Below are 6,000 nucleotides of genomic sequence, written 5' to 3'. Positions count from 1 at the left end.
GTCTGGTGGTGTTTTAGAGCTAGTGAGTGTCTGGTGGAGTATAAGAGAGAGTGAGGGTCTGGTGGGGTATTAGAGAGAGTGTGGTCCAGTCTGGTGGTGTTTTAGAGCTAGTGAGTGTCTGGTGGAGTATAAGAGAGAGTGATGGCTGGGTGGGGTATTAGAGAGAGTATGGGTCAGCCTGTTGGTGTTTTAGAGCGAGTGAGTGTCTGGTGGAGTATAAGAGAGAGTGAAGGCTTGGTGGGGTATTAGAGAGTATGGGTCAGCCTGTTGGTGTTTTAGAGCGAGTGAGTGTCTGGTGGAGTATAAGAGAGAGTGAAGGCTTGGTGGGGTATTAGAGAGAGTATGGGTCAGCCTGTTGGTGTTTTAGAGCGAGTGAGTGCCTGGTGGAGTATAAGAGAGTGATGGTCTGGTGGGGTGTTAGAGAGAGTGTGGGCCACGGGCATAGATATTCGTGTTTGGTCAAACACAACTGTGGTTTCTAGTTCTCCTTATCTATGCCCGTGCAACGGGGCATAGATATTGTATTTGTTGTGTTTAGTCTTCGACTTCTCCTTCTCCTCCTTCTCCTTCTCCTTCTTCTCAAGATCAGTCCTTTGCACCCCTCTAGCTCAGGAACTAAAGTAGCCCCTGGGCCCATACTTGGTACAATGATGGCCCATGACCCCTAGATACATCCTAGGGTACCCCCGACCCCAAAGGTCAAAGGTCATGGGCTACAGGGGGCAATATGTGTAAAATTTCAAACAGCTGTAGCTCAACTACTATAGCGCCCTCAGGGTTCATACTTGGTACAATGATGGCCTATGACCCTAGAAGTATGCTATGCTAGCCGCAACCCCAGAGGTCAAAGTTCATATGCTTTAAAAAGCAAAATAGGTACGACCGGTTAACACAGTGTATCGCAATAGGTAGCATTTTGGTAGCTACCTGTATTTGCAATGATGAAGGCTTCAAATATACGTCATGACGTACAATGGGGTTAAGAGGTTAACCGCTTAAAGGGACACAATGTTTTGGGATTAAAGGGGTATTCTCCAGTCTGGTGGTGTTTCAGAGAGAGTGAGGGTCTGATGGAGTATAAGAGAGAGTGATGGCTTGGTGGGGTATTAGAGAGAGTTTGGGCCAGCCTGGTGGTGTTTTAGAGCGAGTGAGTGTCTGGTGGATTATAAGAGAGAGTGAGGGTCTGGTGAGGTATTAGAGAGAGTGTGCGCCAATCTCGGGGTGTTTTAGAGCTAGTGAGTGTCTGGTGGAGTATATGAGCGAGTGATGGCTGGGTGGGGTATTAGAGAGAGTTGGGGTCAGCCTGGTGGTGTTTTAGAGCGACTGAGTGTCTGGTGGAGTATAAGAGAGAGTGAAGGCTTGCTGGGGTATTAGAGAGAGTATGGGTCAGCCTGTTGGTGTTTTAGAGCGAGTGAGTGTCTGGTGGAGTATAAGAGAGAGTGAAGGCTTGGTGGGGTATTAGAGAGAGTATGGGTCAGCCTGTTGGTGTTTTAGAGCGAGTGAGTGTCTGGTGGAGTATAAGAGAGAGTGATGGCTGGGTGTGGTATTAGAGAGAGTTTGGGTCAGCCTGGTGGTGTTTTAGAGCGAGTGAGTGTCTGGTGGCGTATAAGAGAGAGTGAGGGTCTGGTGGGGTATTAGAAAGAGTGTGTGTCAGTCTGGTGGTGTTTTAGAGCTAGAGAGTGTCTGGTGGAGTATAAGAGAGTGATGGCTTGGTGGCGTATTAGAGAGAGTTTGGGTCAGCCTGGTGGTGTTTTAGAGCGAGTGAGTGTCTGGTGGCGTATAAGAGAGAGGGTCTGGTGGGGTATTAGAGAATGTGGTCCAGTCCGGTGGTGTTTTAGAGATTGATGGTCTGATGAGGTATAAGAGAGAGTGAAGGCTTGGTAGGGTATTAGAGAGAGTATGGGTCAGCCTGGTGGTGTTTTAGAGAGAGTGAGTGTATAGTGGAGTATAAGAGAGAGTGAAGGCTTAGTGGGGTATTAGAGAGAGTATGGGTCAGCCTGTTGGTGTTTTAGAGCGTGTTAGTGTCTGGTGGAGTATAATAAGACAGAGTGGGGGTTTGGTGGGGCATTAGAGAGTATGGGTCAGTCTGATGGTGTTTTAGAGCGAGTGAGTGTCTGGTGGAGTATAAGAGAGAGTGAGGGTCTGGTGGGGTATTAGAGAGAGTGTGGTCCAGTCTGGTGGTGTTTTAGAGCGAGTGAGTGTCTGTTGGAGTATAAGAGAGTGATGGTCTGGTGGGGTGTTAGAGAGAGTGTGGGCCACGGGCATAGATATTCGTGTTTGGTCAAACACAACTGTGGTTTTAGTTATCTATGCCCGTGCAACGGGGCATAGATATTGTATTTGTTCTGTTTAGTCTTCGGATTCTCCTTCTCCTTCTCCTTCTCCTCCTTCTCCTTCTCCTTCTCAAGATCAGTCCTTTGCACCCCTCTAGCTCAGGAACTAAAGTAGCCCCTGGGCCCATACTTGGTACAATGATGGCCCATGACCCCTAGATACATCCTAGGGTACCCCCGACCCCAAAGGTCAAAGGTCATGGGCTACAGGGGGCAATATGTGTAAAATTTCAAACAGCTCTAGCTCAACTACTATAGCGCCCACAGGGTTCATACTTGGAACAATGATGGCCTATGACCCTAGAAGTATGCTATGCTAGCCGCAACCCCAGAGGTCAAAGTTCATATGCTTTAAAAAGCAAGATAGGTACGACCGGTTAACACAGTGTATCGCAATAGGTAGCATTTTGGTAGCTACCTGTATTTGCAATGATGAAGGCTTCAAATATACGTCAAGACGTACAATGGGGTTAAGAGGTTAGCCGCTTAAAGGGACATAATGTTTTGGGATTAAAGGGGTATTCTCCAGTCTGGTGGTGTTTCAGAGAGAGTGAGGGTCTGATGCAGTATAAGAGAGAGTGATGGCTTGGTGGGGTATTAGAGAGAGTTTGGGCCAGCCTGGTGGTGTTTTAGAGCGAGTGAGTGTCTGGTGGATTATAAGAGAGAGTGAGGGTCTGGTGAGGTATTAGAGAGAGTGTGCGCCAATCTGGGGGTGTTTTAGAGCTAGTGAGTGTCTGGGGTATTAAAGAGAGTTTGGGCCAGCCTGGTGGTGTTTTAGAGCGAGTGAGTGTCTGGTGGATTACAAGAGAGAGTGAGGGTCTGGTGAGGTATTAGAGAGAGTGTGCGCCAATCTGGGGGTGTTTTAGAGCTAGTGAGTGTCTGGTGGAGTATAAGAGAGAGTGATGGCTGGGTGGGGTATTAGAGAGAGTTGGGGTCAGCCTGGTGGTGTTTTAGAGCGAGTGAGTGTCTGGTGGAGTATAAGAGAGAGTGAAGGCTTGGTGGGGTATTAGAGAGAGTATGGGTCAGCCTGTTGGTGTTTTAGAGCGAGTGAGTGTCTGGTGGAGTATAAGAGAGAGTGAAGGCTTGGTGGGGTATTAGAGAGAGTATGGGTCAGCCTGTTGGTGTTTTAGAGCGAGTGAGTGTCTGGTGGAGTATAAGAGAGAGTGATGGCTGGGTGTGGTATTAGAGAGAGTTTGGGTCAGCCTGGTGGTGTTTTAGAGCGAGTGAGTGTCTGGTGGCGTATAAGAGATGGTGAGGGTCTGGTGGGGTATTAGAAAGAGTGTGTGCCAGTCTGGTGGTGTTTTAGAGCTAGTGAGTGTCTGGTGGAGTATAAGAGAGAGTGTTGGCTTGGTGGGGTATTAGAGAGAGTTTGGGTCAGCCTGGTGGTGTTTTAGAGCGAGTGAGTGTCTGGTGGAGTATAAGAGAGAGGGTCTGGGGGGGTATTAGAGAGAATGTGGTCCAGTCTGGTGGTGTTTTAGAGAGATTGATGGTCTGATGAGGTATAAGAGAGAGTGAAGGCTTGGTAGGGTATTAGAGAGAGTATGGGTCAGCCTGGTGGTGTTTTAGAGAGAGTGAGTGTATAGTGGAGTATAAGAGAGAGTGAAGGCTTAGTGGGGTATTAGAGAGAGTATGGGTCAGCCTGTTGGTGTTTTAGAGCGTGTGAGTGTCTGGTGGAGTATAAGAGAGAGTGGGGTCTGGTGGGGCATTAGAGAGAGTATGGGTCAGTCTGATGGTGTTTTAGAGCGAGTGAGTGTCTGGTGGAGTATAAGACAGAGTGAGGGTCTGGTGGGGTATTAGAGAGAGTGTGGTCCAGTCTGGTGGTGTTTTAGAGCGAGTGAGTGTCTGGTGGAGTATAAGAGAGTGATGGTCTGGTGGGGTGTTAGAGAGAGTGTGGGCCACGGGCATAGATATTCGTGTTTGGTCAAACACAACTGTGGTTTCTAGTTCTCCTTCTCCTTCTCAAGATCAGTCCTTTGCACCCCTCTAGCTCAGGAACTAAAGTAGCCCCTGGGCCCATACTTGGTACAATGATGGCCTATGACCCCTAGATACATCCTAGGGTACCCCTGACCCCAAAGGTCAAAGGTCATGGGCTACAGGGGGCAATATGTGTAAAATTTCAAACAGCTCTAGCTCAACTACTATAGCGCCCTCAGGGTTCATACTTGGTACAATGATGGTCTATGACCCTAGAAGTATGCTATGCTAGCCGCAACCCCAGAGGTCAAAGTTCATATGCATTAAAAAGCAAAATAGGTACGACCGGTTAACACAGTGTATCGCAATAGGTAGCATTTTGGTAGATACCTGTATTTGCAATGATGAAGGCTTCAAATATACGTCAAGACGTACAATGGGGGTTAAGAGGTTAACCGCTTAAAGGGACACAATGTTTTGGGATTAAAGGGGTATTCTCCAGTCTGGTGGTGTTTCAGAGAGAGTGAGGGTCTGATGGAGTATAAGAGAGAGTGATGGCTTGGTGGGGTATTAGAGAGAGTTTGGGCCAGCCTGGTGGTGTTTTAGAACGAGTGAGTGTCTGGTGGATTATAAGAGAGAGTGAGGGTCTGGTGAGGTATTAGAGAGAGTGTGCGCCAATCTGGGGGTGTTTTAGAGCTAGTGAGTGTCTGGTGGAGTATAAGAGAGAGTGATGGCTGGGTGGGGTATTAGAGAGAGTTGGGGTCAGCCTGGTGGTGTTTTAGAGCGAGTGAGTGTCTGGTGGAGTATAAGAGAGAGTGAAGACTTGGTGGGGTATTAGAGAGAGTATGGGTCAGCCTGTTGGTGTTTTAGAGCGAGTGGGTGTCTGGTGGAGTATAAGAGAGAGTGAAGGCTTGGTGGGGTATTAGAGAGAGTATGGGTCAGCCTGTTGGTGTTTTAGAGCGAGTGAGTGTCTGGTGGAGTATAAGAGAGAGTGATGGCTGGGTGGGGTATTAGAGAGAGTTTGGGTCAGCCTGGTGGTGTTTTAGAGCGAGTGAGTTTTTTTTAATTATTGACCAAGTAAGGCCAAAAATATGAATTTTTGGCGAAATCTCCCAATTTTCGACCCCTTTTATTCTAGACCACCAATTGAAGTGGAATAATGTTTACATTTAAAAGCCGATTAAATCTCTTTACAGAACAGTTTTGAAATACCTCATATATTTCGATTTTATTTATTCGTCATCCGAGTTTAAGGATCGTGCGGACAACCTGTATGTATGTTGTTTACACACTATACACATCATATGAACGTGCTGTAGCAACATTTTGTATTAAAGAAACCCTGAAATTGATCAATATATACTGCAGAGACACTTTATGATAACGGGTCCTGACATATGTATTTCTAGATGTCAATATATCCATGACATGTCCTCAAAATAACATACTTTATCATTAATCATTAATGCTCAATGAATTATACTTTATACCCTTTCGTTTGTTTAGTGTCTGGCCCGTTTTAAAAAGATATGACGACAAGTACTATATTGTTCCACTGAAGGAATGAAAAAGAAATACTTGTAGGCCTATACTTTGATCAGCTCGTAATCGGCGGGCCATATAACATCGCGGATTAATATCAAAATAATTATGTTATAGATTGAGAATTGTCTTGTGACATCTCGTCAGAACCATCATGAATTATTAATTCAAGTCCTATACTTTGTCTACTTTCTTAACCTACAAAATA

This window comes from Amphiura filiformis, chromosome 1 (assembly GCF_039555335.1).
Source record: "Amphiura filiformis chromosome 1, Afil_fr2py, whole genome shotgun sequence".
Lineage (NCBI taxonomy): Eukaryota > Metazoa > Echinodermata > Ophiuroidea > Amphilepidida > Amphiuridae > Amphiura > Amphiura filiformis.
Note: the sequence above shows the minus strand (reverse complement) of the source record.